The 18,323-nt window shown below is 40.6% G+C and overlaps 1 protein-coding gene across 1 annotated transcript in view; it reads right to left on the bottom strand.

Moving 5' to 3' along the window:
* Positions 1–18,323, bottom strand: part of LYPD1 (LY6/PLAUR domain containing 1) — a 33,183-nt gene that overhangs the window by 896 nt on the left and 13,964 nt on the right. The window lies entirely within an intron of this gene.

The following is an 18,323-nucleotide window of genomic DNA, read 5'->3' as shown; positions in this document are numbered from 1 at the left end:
TTCGATGAGCCTCCTGTGCAAATAACATGAACTTCCTCAGGCCACTGAAGGGGTCATCTGGAAGTGCTATCTGCCATTTTCCTAGAGTTCCTTCATTCTCAGGACAAAGACTACAGAAAGAAACTAGCATATTATTTGTCAGATTTTCAAAGTGAAAACAAACACTCAAAACATTTCTTTTTGGTGAGTATACAATGAGTGTCAGGGGCAAAGTAAATTTTAAACAATTGTACGCACAAATAGTCATCACAGCTAAAAGTCATCGAATTTGATCTCCAGGCAATTAATCAGCCAAGTATTTTTTTAAGCACCTACAATGTGCCAGGTACTGGGGAATATAGCTAGAACAGTGAAAGCATTCCTGTCTTCAAAGATATTACATTCTAAAGGGAAAGACAACATGTATGTAAAGAAGCTGAAAAAAATAAAAACAAGGTCATGGGGCAGGGGAGAATCACTACTTTCATTCTGAAAGAAGCAGCTGTGATAGAATGGAAAGATTCAATTTGAGATCAGAAGAAATGGTTCTGACCTTTACTAACTCTGCACCTGGGGCATGTCACAGTCCATGTGCTTAAAAGGCCCAGAGGCCCAAAGATATTGCACAACTTGGTCACATCTACACAAGTAATAAGAAAGCCAACTTTGGTCCTTGTATTCTAAATCCAGGGCTGTTTTTGCCTATTTTCTGGACACTTGTGGAGGTAGTGGGTTCACCACCTACTTCAATTTCACATGATAATAAGGAGGTAAAACTGTGAGTTTTCAAAGGTTATTCAAGGAGATCACAAGAACTAGTTGGCTTTACCAAACTAGAAAGACTGAATAAAGGCCTGAGGATCGATCTAACTTAGTTCAGAAACACCACCATCAGATGCTGAATTTTTCTGGCTTCTTAATATCTATTAAGACATGGAGAGAGGTGCCATTGATCAGAAGCAGGTAAGAATCATTACCAAGCAAACTTTTGCTTCTGAGATGAATAAAAACCCTTTATCCTGTGTAGAAATGTTACAGTATATTTCTGTGACAGAAAGGAAAAGACTATCAAACAAAAAGAAATGCACAGCACAAAAAGCCAAAATGAATTCTGGTAGGTCCATCTGTTTGGATTAACTGAGTCACTTGTCTCTGTCAATTAAAGCTGCTTGGCTCAAATGCCATCAACCCTTCTTCATCTGAAGGTACCACCTTTCTATCAACATTAGACCCCTTTCTACCAGTTCCCAAAGGCAATCTACACCTACATGAATAGTTACCAAATTTAATGGAGTCAATCTCAATGCTTCAGTTTCCTTATCTGAAAAAAATTAGAGAATTGGACTGAATCACCTGTAGTCTATTTCAGCTCTAAATCTAGGATAACATGTTCAGATGATTCTATTTAACCCATAATCCTAAACACTTAAAAAGCAGCGAAGGGGGTGGGGTGGGGCGGACACTACTGAAGGGCATTTAGAACTACAGAGATTACTGGTCTATTTTTTTTTTGAAGATTAGAAAATTCTTCTTTCAGGTAAAACTGCTCCTACAGAAGAGTGAAGTGGAAAGACAATTGAACCCTAGGTCAAAATACCTAGGTTCTACCACTTTCTAACTGTATATCTATCATCACCAGATCACTTAACCACTCAGTGCCCCAATGACGACATCTGCAAACAGCAATGTTCTATCATGAACATTAAAGCATCTTGGAGAAACGGTAAGTATTGCTACGTACCTCATCTATTATCTGGAGCACTTATTCTGAACACTGCAAGTGGTCTGATACAAAGAGCCTCGAGATGGGAAACAGGAGATTCCAGTTCTATCCCAATTCTGCTGCTGTATAGCTGTGGTGCCTTGACCTCTCTATTTGACCTATCTGACTTCTCTAGATGTTTCTTCATCTGTAAAATGGAGTTAGACTAGACAGCCCTTAAATTTTAGTCTATGAGTCTGTGAGACCCAGGATTATCAAATTTAGAACTGGAACCGGATCTTGAGAGAACGTTTCATTTAATTCTCTCATTTTGCATAAGCAGAAAGCGGGATCCAAAAAAGGCTAAATGACTTTTCCAATGTCCTCTGTGTACTAAGTGGCTTGGTACTGATGATACTTATAGAAAGACATAATTTTGGCTAGAATTTGCTATGAATTGTCACTTTGTGAAAAGAGATAGTTATATTTTTTTGTGGGAACAAAATAGATACACATTATTTAAGGAATGACTAAGCAAAATGTACTATACAAATGTAATGAAACATCACTGTGCTATAGAGAAGGTAACTGAGGAATCTAGGGAAGCACTTGAAGACAAATGAATTGATGCAGAATGAAATAAGTGCACCAGGAAAACAATGTGTACAATGACAACAATATTAATGGAAATAAAAAAGAGTGAAACTGAGGGCTGTGAAATTACTGAGCAAGGTCGGCCCAGGAAAATAGTTGAGAAAAATTAAGTCTCTCTTCCTGGAGAGTTGGGTGTGGGATGCATGTGCATGAATTGTGAAGCTCAGGTAATGTGTTGGCTAGTTTTGCCCAACTGCACTTCCTTTCTTTTTCATTCTTACTCTTGATGGCCTATTGGGTAGAGGAGATACAAGTGGGCATTTATTTTCAGAAATAAAGTTCATGTAAAAATGCAAGATATATTTTTTAAAGAGTTAACTATTAAAGTCTGTTACTCAGGTGACAGATTTCTTCTCAATCACATATATACAAACTATACCAAAGGCTCATGGGATTCTTTTTTCTCTTAAAGACCAATGTCCCACTATCTTGCCAAAGGAATGAATATCATGACAAAAGAAAAGACAGTGTCATCGTAAGGTAGGAAAGGGTTGTACTTCCTTGACTCTCCTGCCCTGTACTAGTAATGCATTAGTTGACTGATTCATCTGTACACCACATTAATCCCCAGAGGCCTCTCAATGTCTGAGGGTGAGTTAACATTGCTTCTTGAGGAAAGATCTCCAGAGACTTCTTGAGGTGGTAATGTTACAGAGAGGGGAAATATAATCAAGTGTTGGGATGACATAAACTGAGATGGAGAAAAAGGGAAACAGAATGGTTCCTTTCCCAAATTTAGAATAAGGCCCTCCCTTTTTCCTGCTTATCAAATTCAAAGCACTATTAAAATAAAAATATATGAAAATGTTGGCCCAAAATTATTTGACAATATTTTCTCTGCTTTACAAATAAAGAAATTCTTTCCCATCTACCAAGTGGATATTTTCATCCAATTCCTTTCCTAATATTTAGAAACAGTCACTTGCATATACACAGTGTTATAGCCTTGCCTTGAAGGTAACACTCTTAGGTGAGGTCTGGATTAATTTGGTATCCCATTATCAAGTCCCAGGCTTCCCCATCAATTCCTTCCTGAAACAAGATGTTATATATTAGGGTCACATTCTAGCTAGTGTGCTGAACTGATGAAGACAGAATTAGGGGAAGTTATAAAATAGAAATAAAGGGAGATGGTGAAGGGTGGGAGAAGGAATGAAAAAGAGCACTTGTGTTGACGAGAGGGAGAAAAAGAAGGGAATGGGGGAGTGTTTGTGCTTAGCAGGGTTGGAGAATTATGTAAAAGAGGGCACTGACTTTACAGAAAGTATGTTTGCTTTTCAGAACTAAATTATTGATTACACACAGAGGGGAGAAAGAAGACATGTTTTCTCTGTTTGAGTCTGAGGTGGTGTTGATTTTTTTCCCACATGTTCTACTTGGTTGGGTCACAGTTTCCTCCACAGACAGATTGTTTTCTGGAATAGATGGGAAAAATAACAACTGCAAACACTCATGTTAGTCTAACTAAACAGTATCTTTTCTTTTAAAAGTCCCTGAGATAAAGATAAGTTGATCAGTTTGGTCAAACAATAAGTATGTGCTAATTCCTCTGCATTATACATTTCTGTCACTTTTACTAAAACTCACTTCTCCATCCTTCACTAGGTACTTGATTAGAAGATAGCCAAGGACTGAATAAAATATTCTGGGAAAAAAAATCTCTATTCTCTAAGTAAATGCAGGTACTCTAAGTTCCCAAATCATGGCTCTGGCAAAGAAGTATAAGCACAAATTTAAGTTGTCCCATAGTATTCAAAAAGAAAACCCTTGGCCAACCTGGCTTCCTGCAACATTGCAGTTTCCAGGTAGTCTCAGAAGACATATGCCCTCTGGAGTTGGATGTAACTAAAGTCATCCTGACAACCTAGCTCTTTCCCTCAACCATCTTCCCTGGCCTTTCTTCCTATTCGTGTCACACCTGTTCAGTTTAGTATAAATGAGTATAACTGACACCTACTGTCTCTTCACTGTTTGAGCCTTGGTACTGTAGTAGATCTCAGTGAATACTCAGCCAATATCACCAACATCAGATAAATGTCATAGAACCATCCTGGGGAATCTAAGAAGGTGGGGGACTTGGAACCAAAGCAGTAAGGTCATGAGAGGCCATCACATTTTCTCTTAGAGCACAATTACGTTGTTCAAAAGGAAATGGATTGTTTGCCCAGTAGATTTATTACTCAATACATACCTACTGTGTGCAAAATAGATCATGGTGCTCATATCTCTCCCAATCCCTGATTTAGATCATTTGGGTGGTACTCACATTTCTACTGAATGCCTAATTCCCATCATTCTTGCATATGAAGTTCACCCTTGAGAGCAGACCTTTATTCTCTTGCCTTACATGTGACTCCAGGAAAGGTTTAAAGACCTTTCTTAAAGGTCATTTACAGAAGAACATCTGTCAAAGAAAAGAACTGCCATGGGAACCAGGTATGGATAAGACACTCTGGGAGTGGGAAGAGAAGGGGACTGAAGCTACATATTGTGTGTGTGTGTGTGTGTGTGTGTGTGTGTGTGTGTGTGTGTAGATATAGATATAGATAGATAGATATAAATTTATATATATATAAATTTATATACATATTTACACATATATATATACACATATCCATCCATCTACACACATATGCATGTATATGTGTGTGTATTCCTTCATATTATACACCAATATATTTCTTTCCCTCCTTCCCCACATTCTATCACATCCCCAAAACTTTATAGCACTGCAAGTCTTGCTTTTGGCCTGGCACTTATGTCAATAGCCTTAGTGACCTGGTTTCTAAGACATGCACCTTGTGGGGACAACAGGGAAAGGAAAACATTGTAAAGGTGGAGCCACTTTTTAGAGCTGAGTCAATCTTTCAACAACCCCAGAAGCATGAATGGGGGATGGGGTGGGGTGAGTTCCCTAAATAGCCTTTCAGCTAATTGCTTTCACCTTCTCATTTAAGTCAAAGTCTCTTAAGAAAATATGACCATATCCTTTGGCAATGCTGACCAACTAGCTGGACAGCTGCTTCTAAAAGGAACCTGAAGGGAGCCAAGATGGCGAAGTAGAAAGACGCACATACACATAGCTCCGAACACACAAACCACAGAACGGCTAGAGGGGACCAAGCCAGGGCGAATTCTGCACCCAGAGACCATGGAGTATTGGAGCGAGGGAGATTCCTGCTCCGGAGAGACCTGCGGACCTCTCGCAGGGGGTCCTTCGCGACGCGGACTGGGCGCCGGGGAGGGGAGCGGAGTGCGGCCCTGCTGCGGCTGCGACACTGAGGGGAGGAGATCTGAGAGGGCTACGGGGACGGGATCTCCAGCGGCCATGCGGGTCCCCCCACCCACAGAGGGACCTGCAAACCTCTCGCAAAAGGTCCGTCGCGCTGCACACGCGGAGCCCAGCCTGGACCTGTGGCGGTGGCCATGGCTCCGAGAGGCACAGATCTGAGAGGGCTCCGGAGGCGGGATCTTCAGCAGCGGCACGGGCCCCCCCACCAACAGGTGACTGAGGGGGGTAGGTGAGAGAGTCTCTTTGGTGGGTTGAGAGGGGAGTGGGGTGCCCCCAAGGCCCGGGCCCCCCCGGGAGGTGGGGGCTGAGAGGCGGCTGCGGACGGGGGCTGCCCAAACGGGCAGGAGCCTGGATCCACTGTGGAAGGTCTGTGCATAAACCCCTAGAGGGAACTATGCCTGAGAGGCGGCCCTGCCCCTGACCACCTGAACTTAATTCTCACACTGAATAGCAGCCCTGCCCCCACCAAAAATCCTAAGGCGGGAAGCAGCATTTGAATCTCAGTCCCCAAACGCTGGCTGGGAGGACCAGGAGGTGAGGTGGGTGTGAGGAGAACATTCAGAGGTCAGGCCACTGGTTGGAGAAAATGCCAAGAAAAGGGAAAAGAAATAAAATTATTGAAGGGTACTTTATCAGAGAAAAGACACTTCCTCCCTTCCTTTCTGATGGGGAGGAACAATGCTTGCCATCAGGCAAAGACACAGAAATCGAGGATTCTGTGTCCCAGCCCACCCAATGGGCTCGGGCCATGGAAGAGCTCAAGAGGAATTTTGAAAATCAAGTTAGAGAGGTGGAGGAAAGACTGGGAAGGGAAATGAGAGGGATGAGGGAGAAGCATGAAAAGCAGATCAGCTCCCTGCTAAAGGAGAACCAAAAAAATCTTGAAGAAATTGGCACCTTGAGAACTAGCCTAACTCAGCTGGCAAGGGAGGTGCAAGGGGCCAATGAGGAGAAGAATGCTTTCAAAAGCAGAATTAACCAAATGGAAAAGGAGATTCAAAAACTCACTGAAGAAAATAGATCTTTCAAAACTGGAATGGTACGGATGGACGCTAAGGACTTTTCAAGAAAGACAGATATCTCAGAACATACCACGCAGATTCGAAAAATGGAAGATAATGTGAAATATCTTATTGGAAAAACAACTGACCTGGAAAATAGAATCAGGAGAGACAATGTAAAAATTCTGGGACTACCTGAAAACCATGATCAAAAGAAGAGCCTAGACATCATCTTCCATGAAATTATCAAGGAAAACTGCCCTGAGATTCTAGAACCAGAAGGCAAAATGAATATTCAAGGAATCCACAGAACACCGCATGAAAGAGATCCAAAAAGAGAAACTCCCAGGAGCATTGTGGCCAAATTACAGAATTCCCAGGTGAAAGAGAAAATATTGCAAGCAGCTAGAAAGAAACAATTCAAGTATTGTGGAAATACAATCAGGATAGCACAAGATCTGGCACCCTCTACATTGAGGGATAGAAGGGAATGGAATAGGATATTCCAGAAGTCAAAGGAACTAGGACTGAAGCCAAGAATCACCTACCCAGCAAAACTGAGTATAATACTTCAGGAGAAAAAATGGTCTTTCAATGAAATAGAAGACTTTCAAATTTTCCTGATGAAAAGACCAGAGCTGGAAAGAAAATTTGACTTTCTAACACAAGAATGAAGAGAACCATGAAAAGGTGAACAGCAAAGAGAAATCATAAGGGACTTACTAAAGTTGAACTGTTTACATTCCTACATGGAAAGACAATATTTGTAACTCTTGAAACATTTCAGTATCTGGGCACTGGGTGGGAGTACACACACACACACATGCACACACGCACACATACATAGAGACAGAGTGCACAGAGTGAATTGAAGAGGATGGGATCATATATTAAAAAAAAATGAAATCAAGCAGTGAGAGAGAAATATTGGGAGGAGAAAGGGAGAAGTTATATGGGGCAAATTATCTCTCATAAAAGAGGCAAGCAAAAGACTTATTAGTGGTGGGATAAAGAGGGGAGGCAAGAGAAAAACATGAGGTCTACTCTCATCACATTCCACTAAAGGAAAGACTATAATGCACACTCATTTTGATAGGAAAACCTATCTCATAATACAGGAGAGTGGGGGACAGGGGCACAAGCAGGGTGGGGGGGAGGATGGAGGGGAGGGCATGGGGAGGAGAATGCAATACGAGGTCGACACTCATGGGGAGGGAAAGGACCATAAGAAAATAGAAGTAAAGGGGGACAGGATAGGATGGAGGGAAATATAGTTAGTCCTATACAACACAACTAGTATGGAAATCATTTGCAAAACTAAACAGATATGGCCTATATTGAATTGCCTGTCTTTCAAGGGGAAGGGGTGGAGAGGGAGGGAGCTAAGGAGGTTAGAACTCAAAGTGTTAGGACCAAATGTAATGTTCTTACCACTGGGTAACAAGAAATACAGGTTAAGGGGTCAAGAAAGCTATCTGGTCCTACAGGACAAAAGAGAAGACAGAGACAAGGGCAGGGAGGGAGGATAGAGGAGAGAGCAGATAGGTCACAGGGGCAATTAGAAAGCTTGGGTTTGGGGGGGAAGGGGATAAAAGGGGAGAAAATTTGTAACCCAAAATTGTGTGAAAATAAATGTTAAAAATTAATAAAAAAAAAAAAAAGAAAAAAAAAGCAGAAGGAACCTGAATCTGATTTTGCAATTGGTGGTTCCCAATATGTTTTGGAAAGTCTCACATGTTTTTGACTTTCTGGGTATTCACTCAGAGCCTGACAGCATCACGTTTTCAGAGAACGATCATTTTTCTTCAGTAAACCTGAAGACAGAGATAGAGCACCAAGCCTGAAATCTGGAAACCTGAGTCCAAATCCAGCTGTGTAGCCAAGGATAAATCACTTTAACTCTGTCTGCCTTAATATGGAGGTAATAATTGCACCTACCTCCTAGGGTCATTGTAAGAATCAAATGAAATGCATGTAAAGTGCTTATTAGCACAGCACCTGGCAATAGTAGGCACTTAATATTTGTCTCCTTCCTTCCTCTGCTCATGAAAATCATATCTTTAGACACACAGTTTCAGAAATCCTATGTAATGAGTCTATGATGTATCATGTACTCCTGAAACCATCCCAAGCTACAGTTTTAATGAGAATGTGCTTAATAATGCCTCTGTCAAATTCTGTATCTTTGATCATCTATTTTCTTATGGAAAATGCCATTTCCAGACAAGTGGTCCCTTACCATTGTCAAAAGGAAGACCTATGAGTTGAAATCAATTTGACTGAACTTAGGTGAATCTTCATTTTTTCCTTGCTTTTATTGACTATTTCTTTGCTCCAGAATTATTAGAGACCTTAGAGTCTGGGAAACAGAATGAGAAATATTACTTCCTCATTAGGTAAGCAGAGCAGGTTTGGGTAAGTGAATAGAAATTGTTGAAGTTACCAATAAAAGATCCCGAATGAGAAGAATATTGTGCTCTTCTTGAAGAGACAGCATAATGCAGAGAAGAGAAGACTTTAATTCAGGAGATCTGGGTTGTAAACTTGCCTCTGGCTCTGACCTGTATAACCCTGGGCAAGTCCAATCCAAATCTTCCCCATTTATACAATGAGGGGGTTTGGCAATGAGAACTCTATTGTCCTTTTCAACTTGAATGTTATTCTATGATATTTCTTTTACTTCCTATTCTATTTTTTAAAAATTTCCATCCCTAGGGTTCTTCTAAATTAACATTGTCCTAATAAATGTGTCATTAGATATTTTCCAGAGTAGAGATGGATATGATGACATTTCAATGTGACTTTCAACTCAATGGTTTTTAATAAAGATGCTTTGTTTCCAGATGACATTGATAATGGCAATGTGGTGGGGGAAAGATGGGAAGCAGAGAAATGATATCAGCTGGAGCATTCTACATAAGCTACCACTTAAATAGCCCCTGAAAGAACTGAAGGTCTCTGAAAAACAGGTGAGGGGATGGACAACTCAAAGATGAAAGATTAGGCTATTTCTGGCAACTACGTGTGGAGGTAGGGCATACCTTTGCAAAGTTCTTCACAGAGCTTTTACTGGATCTATAGTATATGACCTTTATATAAACTTAAATGTTCCATGACTATAGGTCCGTTATATAAAAATTATGTAAGTATAGAGATAAGGATTGGACCCATGATTTCACTGGTATAATGAACTCACAAGTAAGAAAACTCTTGTTTATCAATGAAGGTTATCACTCTCTCTGCAACTTGCAGTCTTTTTTTATAGTTTTATTTATTTTTAGATTTCAATATTCATTTCCACAAAATTTTGAGTTCCAATTTTTCTCCCCATCTCTCCCCTCCCCCCACCCCATAACACCTTGCGTTTTGATTACCCCTTCCCTCAATGAGCCTTCCCTTCTATCACACCCTACCCTTCCCTTATTCCCATCTTCTCTCTTTTCTTGTAGGGCAAGATAGATGTCTATTCCCCATTACCTGTATTTCTTATTTCCTAGTTGTGTGCAAAAACCATTCTCAACATTCGTTCCTAAAACTTTGAATTCCAACTTCTCTTCCTCTCTCCCTCCCCACCCATCCCCACTGAGAAGGCAAGGAATTCAATACAGGCTATACATGTGTAGTTAGGCAAAAGACTTCCATAATAGTCATGTTGTGCAAGTCTAACTATATTTCCCTCCATCTTACTCTATCCCCCATTTATTCTATTCTCTCATTTGACCTTGTCCCTTCCCAAAGGTGTTTACTTCTAATTACTCCCTTCTCCCATTTGACTTCCCTTCTATCATCCTCCTCATCCCATTTGTTCCCTTCTCCCCTACTTTCCTGTAGTGTAAGATAGATTTTCATACCAAATTGAGTGTGTATGTTATTCCCTCCTTAAGTCAAATGTGAGGAGAGTAAACTTCACTTTTTCCCTCTCACCTCCTCCCTTTTCTCCTCCATTGAAAAAGATTTTTCTTGTCTCTTTTATGAGTGATAATTTGCCCCATTCCATTTCTCCCTTTCTCCTCCCAATATATTCCTCTCTTACCCCTTAATTTTTTTTATACATATCATCCTTTCTGATTCAAGTCAACCTGTGCTCTCTATCTATATGTGTGTGTGTATGTGTGTGTGTGTGTGTGTGTGTGTGTATGTATAATCCCTCCACCTACTCAGATACTGAGAAAAGTCTCAAGAGTTATAAATCTTATCTTTCCATGTAGGAATGTAAATAGTTCAGCTTTAGAAAGTCCTTTATGCTTTCTCTTTCCAGTTTACCTTTTCATGCTTCTCTTGATTCTTGTGTTTGAAAGTCAGATTTTCTATTCAGCTCTGGTCTTTTCATCAAGAATGCTTGAAAGTCCTCTGTATCATTAAATGACCATTATTTCTCCTGAAGTATTATACTCAGTTTTGCTGAGTATAATAGGTAGGTATAATGGGTAGGTGATTCTTGGTTTTAATCCCAGTTCATCTGACTTCCAGAATATCCTATTCCAAGTCCTTGAATCCCTTAATGTGGAAGCTGCCAAATCCTGTGTTATCCTGACTGTATTTCCACACTACTCAAATTGTTTCTTTCTAGCTGCTTGCAATATTTTCTCCTTGACCTGGGAACTCTGAAATTTGGCCACAATATTCCTAGGAATTTCTCTTTTCAGGTCTCTTTCAGAAGGTGATAGGTGGATTCTTTCAAAATTTATTTTGCCCTCTGGTTCTAGAATATCAGCACAGTTTTCCTTGATAATTTCATGAAAGATAATGTCTAGGCTCTTGTTTTGACCATAGCTTTCAGGTAGTCTCATAATTTTTAAATTTTCTTTCCTGGATCTATTTTCCAGGTCAGTTGTTTTTTCAATGAGATATTTCACATTATCTTCTATTTTTTCATTGCTTTGGTTTTGTTTTTTACCTTCTTGGTTTATCATATGGTTGTTAGCTTCCCTGAACTCTACTCTCATTTTTAAAGAACTATTTTCTTCAGTGAGCTTTTGAACCTCCTTTTCCATTTGGCTAATTCTGCTTTTTAAAGCCTCCTTCTCCTCATTGGCTTTTTGGACCTCTTTTTCTAATTGAGTTAGCCTATTTTTAAAGGTGTCATTTTTTCCTCAGCATTTTTTTGGGGGTCTCCTTTAGCAAACTGTTGACTCGCTTTTCAAGCTCTTCTATAGCCTGAGCCCACTGCATATTCATTTTGGAGGTACTGGATGCAGAAGCCTTGACTTCCTCTGACAGTATGCATTGTTCTTCCTCATCCAAAAGGATGGAAGGAAATACCTGTTCACCAAGAAAGTAACCTTCTATGGTCTTATTTTTTTTCCCTTTTTTGGGCATTTTCCCAGCCAGTTACTTGACTTCTGAATCCTTTGTCAAGAGGAGGGTCCTAGCACTCAGGGCTGAGATCCAGATCAGCTGCTCAGTCCCCCCAGGGGCTTTAGGCCCAGTGCTTCACAAATGGACTTGCCCTGCTGCCACCACCCCTGCTGCAGACATGCCTCCCCTGCTGCTGCTCCCTGGGGCTAGTGCTGGGGGGGACTCTAGTCCCCTCTTGCCCAGTTGGAAAAGCCCTCTTACTGACCTTTGAAGCTTTCTTCAGCACTTGTGGGTTGAGGGATCTGAGACCCTCCTTGCTGGGAATTCTGTCCCAGAGGCCTATCCCAGTCCTGTTCCTTCTGGTGCCTGCAGGGCCAGGGCAGGGCTCCACTCCTCTCAGTGTCCCATGGGATAGATCTTTCCTGTGGGCCTTCCAGGTTACCTTTGTCTGGAAATTTCTTTCAGTCTGTTGTTCTGTGGCTTCTGCTGCTCTAGAATTTTTTGAGAGTCATTTTTTATATGTATTTTATGGGCTGTGGGGGAAGAGCTAGAGTATGTGCATCTTTCTACTCTGCCATCTCACAACTTGCAGTCTTAACAAATACTTAGGGTATTAGTGGTAAAGTGGATAGAGCACTGGGCCTGGAGTAAGGAGGATCTGAGTTCAAATCTGGCCTCAGAAACTTACTAGCTGTGTGATCCTGGGCAAGTCACTTAAACCTGACTTCCTCTAAAAAGAAAGAAAGAACTACTTCAAGCACAAAAGATTAAGTCACTTTCTAGGATCACACAGGCAGTAATGTAGAGAAGCAAGACTTGAACCCAGATTTTCCTAATTTCATGGTTGACTCTCTCTCTACTCAACCACACCATTTCTCAATGATAAGTATGTACTTAAAAACACCTATCAGTAGCTTTTATCACTTTGGGTATAGAGGGAGGTCCCTTACTTAAAGAATCTTAATCTTTGCTGACACCATAATTTTTAAAAGGGCATGGAATGTTTGGTGTTTCCTCTTTGAGAACATTCATTTCTTTTCCCAATAGTCTCCTGCTCATTCTCAGCACAGACAGAAATTTATAAACAGAAGCTTCTGGGGATGGAAGCTCAATTCCAGGTGGACAGTCTCGGGCGGGTAAAGGTGGGAACTTCTAAATCTTAGAGTTCTCACGAGGCCCCCCCAGGAAACGACTGGGAATCGAGGTGAACCGAGCTATCTCGTGTATTTCCGCCTCTTCCCATGAGAAACGTGATGGGAGAGAGCTCTCCCCGCCCTCGAGATTGTCCCGGATCTGGGCACACTATTGTTATCTAACAGCACGGTATTCAGATGCAAACTATGCTGAATACCATGGAGCGGACAGGACAACAAGGCTCCGCTTTTCCTCTCTCTTCTCTCCCCTCCTCCTCTCTCCCCGCTTATACTTCTACTTCCAATCTCTTATTGTAAGATCTTTGCCTCCTTGGGAGATTCTTCACTCCCTCCTAAGGAAGAATTCCCCTGCACTTGTAACTAGACCCTGAAATAAAGCTCAACCCTTGTTCGACTCTGGAACGTCCTTTCTCTCATACGAGCATCCAGTTTGGCCAACCGAAAACCTCCGATAGAGGTAAGGGAAGACTCGGGTAGCCCACAGGCCTCTAGGCCTGGCAAGAAGCTGTAATGGTCCACTATGTTTTACCCCATGTTACATATTTGCCTTGAAAGTCCAGCTTGTACATCAAACTGTCTCTTGTGTGTGTATGATTTTGAAAGAGAACCTAATCTTCCCCTACCCAATCAATGACCAACACTTACTGCACCATAGTTGGAGTTAAATCACATTGAATATGCTATGTGGGGACTGGTACAAGTCCTCAAAGGAAAATGTTTGGATGAATTATATGCATTTTCCCTGAGCTTTGAAAGAAACTAAAAAAAAGAAAATCTTCGATCTGTCCCCCATGTGCTCAGCATTTTTTTAAACACCATGCAAGGAATTTTGATTGTCTCTGAATTCTAATCAGAACAACTTGAGAAGAGGAAGCTTATCTGTACTTTTGCCTGGTTACTACGGTGATAGGCACAGTTTGTCAGGCACAAGAAATGTCAAAGGTTCGGGAGATAGTTCTTTTCTGAGAGTTCTTGTGCCCTATGTTCTAAGTATTTTCTACCTTTCAGATGAAAGCTATTTTAAGGACATTTAGCAACATGAAACTGCAGGAACAAAATGAGGATGATGAGAAGGGTATTTCAGAAGGTGAAAACAAGATGTGGGCAATAGATTCTGAAAGAGCATAGGTTTCATTCTCCTGAATGTTTGTCCCATCTCTGTTACTCTAGCAGAAGAAGATATAAGGAGTAAATGCTAAGGAACTGCAAAGCTGCCCAAGGGAAAAAAAGAAATGTTCCTGTAAAGAATAACACCCTACACTCACACACACACTCTACAAACAACACACAGGAGATGAAATGACGCCTCATGAAGGCATTATTTTTCCTGATAATATGGATGTGTTAACTTCATTACTCAGAAGCCTTTGATTACCCCCTTTCAAAAGATTTTTTGTTGTTGTTGTGCTTAATTTTCAAGGCTGTTAACCATCACTGCCACCTTAATTATAGCAAACAAACAACCCGCCCATAATATATGATGCCATTTGTTAGTTTTGTTTTAGTCTCACTTTGGATTTAGGCTGCTTGGCTCGTTTATAACTTTGTAGGTGGCTTGTTCAGAATCACTTTCTTTTCCACTGCAGTTTCACTCTGTTCTTCCATTTAGCACAGGGGATTCAGAGGACCAGATATTTATGACTTATTACCTCAGCATTAGCAATACCCTTCAATGATTTATGGACCTGCTCTATTCTCTTTTTAACTTGACATTCTTCTGTTTATTGTTCTGAACTCATGACACTATGGCACTGTTTTCTGCATCCAAATTGTACTGAAATCTGGAGAGAATCAAAGAGGTATCATTGATGGCACAACTACGACAGACAGGATGAGTCAACAGCATTTGTAAACATATCTATGTTGTCTTCTATTTGTCACTGAAAATGCCATTTCTTTCCTGGAAAAATAAATAAATTGATCATGGATATATTTATCTCTTTTTATTGACCTTCTAGTGAACCTAAGGCTTCTCCTCCTCCTTGTCCTCATCTTCAGAGTGCCATGTGCTAACCACTTTCTGGTAAAAAGGACATTATATGACATTATATTCTATTTCTGAAATCCCTTAGCAATATATAAGGTTGCAAAGTCCCAGACTTTGACTCTTATTTCTCACTTCAGTTGTCTACTTCACTGATGTAGATACTTTCAGTTCTGGGGGAGGGGGAAATTGGGAAAATTTTCCTTCTACTCCAGGGTTCTTTAGCAATGTCCTACCACTCCTTTGCATATACTGAAGGGGATGGCTTCTGAACTACAGATTATCTGGGGTAGTAGAAAGACCACTGGATTTGAAGGCAAGGGACCTGTGACTGAATCCTAGTTTAATCAATAAGTCAAGAAGTCTTTATTAAGTTTTTACTACATACCAAGTATTATGTTAAGCACTGATGATACATAGAAAAAGCAAAAATAGCACCTGTCTTCATGAAGTTTATATTCTAATAGGGAAGTTTTGTACATATGGAGATGTATACAAAACAGAGTGAACAGAAAAATAACTTTCAAAGGAAAGGGACCAACAGCTGAGAAATGATAAAAAGCCTCTTATGGAAGGCATTACTGGTGTAGAGTATTGAAGGATGTAAGGATTCTAAGTAGTGGAGGAAAGAAGTAAGGATATCCTGGGAAAAAGGAAACTTTTAGTGCAAAGGCACTGAATGGGAATTGGAACGTCCTGTACAAGAAACAGCAGACAGGCTAGAAAGACAAGAAGAGGCCAGGTTGTGCCAGACAAGAGTTTACGTTTCATCCTGGAGGAAATAGGGAGACAATAGAGTTTATTGAGTAGGACAGTGATGTGGTCAATTCTATACTTTAGGAAAATCACTTTGACAACTGTGGGGAAGATAGATCAAAACAGGGAGAAATGAGTTATGCTGGCCATCAGGAGAGACAATGAGGGCCTGAATGTGGAAGTGGAGAGAAGGGTACTTAAGTGAGAGATACTGTGGAGATAAAAATGATAAGATTTGGCCTCTGATTAGATATGTAAGGAGAGAGTGAAAAGTTAAGGGTTGATACTGAGCTTATAAACCCTGGGTAACTAGGAGAGTACTTGGCAAGTTCAAAAGAGGGGTGGGTTTTGGGAGAAAGGTAAAGATATTTTGGGCAATTAAACTTGAGATTCCTATGATATATTGGTCAGGGGTAGGAAACCCGTGGCCTAACAGCCACATGTGGCCTCAAGGCTGCAGATTCCTAGTCCCTGGTATTCATTCCAAAATAATATCAGGTTTGCTGATATGAAGCTAGAGATATTAAGGTGGGATACATAGTAGCCCTGGGAGTTATCTGCATGGAAATGACAACTGAACATAAAAAAGAAAAGAGTGTCCAAGAGAAAGCCTTGGAGTATATCCACAACTACTGTGATAAAAATCAAATGAAGAGACTTTAAAGATGAAATCAGACAGGTAGGAGAATCAAGACAGCAATGTCACAAAAATTTACAGAGAAGAGAGATGATTACCAGTGTCAGATACTGCAGAGAGGTCAGGAAGGATTAGAACTGAGACAAGGTTATTAAATCTTTTAATTAAGAGATTTCAATCAGTTGTTTTTTCAGTTGTGTCTGACTCTTCCTGACCTCATTCCTCTAAATGAGTCTTTCTTGGCAAAGATAATGGAGTGATTTGCCATTTCCTTCTCCAGCTCATTTTACAGATGAGGAACTGAGGCAAACAGGGTCAAGTGATTTGCCTGGGTCACAAAGCTAGTGTCTGAGGCCAGATTTGAATTTAGTACCATGAGTCTTCCTAACTCCAAGCCCCGTGCTCTATCCACTGCTTCACATTGCTGCCCAATTAAGAGATTACTGGCAAGTTTAGAGAGAGAAGTTTCGGTTGAGTGATAAGGTCAGAAGCCAAAATTCAGATGTCTTACAAGAGAGGGAGAGGAAGGACAGACACTAAGTACAGATGGCTCTTTCAAGGAGTTTAGATAGGAAAGGAAGATAGGGGAATCATGATAGGATATAGTGAATTATTTTCCCCAAGGATGAGGTAAATTAGTATATTTGTAGGCAGCAGGGGGAGAGGGGGAGAGAAAGACACATACACAGAGGGAGACATACACACAATAGGGAGAGAGAGTCACATGGAGAGACAGAATGTCACATAGAGAGGCATACAAAGGAGAACAAAGAGACACAGAGTGACAGAGAGAAACAGACTGACATAAAGAGTGATAGAGACACAGAGACAGACAGAGAAAAGAGATGGAGTTAGAGACACATGGTGGGGGAAGAGAGAGAGGCAGAGAAAAATAAGCAGGGAGGGAAATGGGTGTGGATATACAGGAAGGCAGAGAGACAGAGAGTAGCCTTGGCAAGGAGAGAGATTACTTTTCGTAAAAAACTAAAGAAAGGGTGGTGATAGTAAAGAATTATGTCAGGGGTGAGGTGATAAGGAGAGGGAGATGACAGAGTTTGAGGCAAATGGCTTCCATATAAGACAAAGTCTTTGGCTGAGGAGGTAGGGGAAGGAGTGTTGTGGGGGGCTTAAGAAGAAAAGAAAATGTTTGGAATAGTCATGGTGGTGAGTGGAATAAATACCAAATTGAGGAGGAATAGGACTATCTTATTGTAATGAAGGCGAAGTTCAGATTAGATAACAAATTTGAGATGGACCAGTCATAAGAGCTTTATTACTCTTTAACTTTCATTTGGCAGAATGTAAAAATGAAAGCAAAGGAGGTGGAAGGTAAGAGTAATGGAACACTGGGTTTTGGAAAGATGAAGATAAGAAATTCTTGACTAAAGGACAGTGTATACAGCTCCCTAAAGGATCAAGATTAGGAAAGAAGGATAGCAGAGGCACAGAAAGAGTGGATAATCTGTGGGAGGATTGCTCCTGAACCCTTACAGTATGAAGACCACTGTATTTGAACTTAAATATTCCATCACCTTGGTGACCTTAGGCATATCATTTGACCTTGATGGTCTTCAGTTTCTTCATTTGTAAAAAGTGGGGGAGGGAAGAAGTTGGACTGAATTGTCTCTGAGGTAATTTCTATCCCTAAATCTGTACTTCTTTTGGTTCTCTCTTAAAGAATTTTGGAATGTGGCAGCAAGAAAAAATAAGTAATTCTCCAAGGAATTCAGGACTGTAGAATAGTGGTTTCAAGTTAAATTTGAAGAAAAAAAAAACAGCCTTAAATGCCAACATTTTAAAGGTATAGGAATGTGTAGGGTAAGAGAATCTTCTAAACTAGGAGCAGTCAGAAAACTTGGGTTATAT

This window comes from Notamacropus eugenii, chromosome 5 (assembly GCF_028372415.1).
Source record: "Notamacropus eugenii isolate mMacEug1 chromosome 5, mMacEug1.pri_v2, whole genome shotgun sequence".
Lineage (NCBI taxonomy): Eukaryota > Metazoa > Chordata > Mammalia > Diprotodontia > Macropodidae > Notamacropus > Notamacropus eugenii.
Note: the sequence above shows the minus strand (reverse complement) of the source record. Positions and strands in the feature narration are given on the sequence as shown.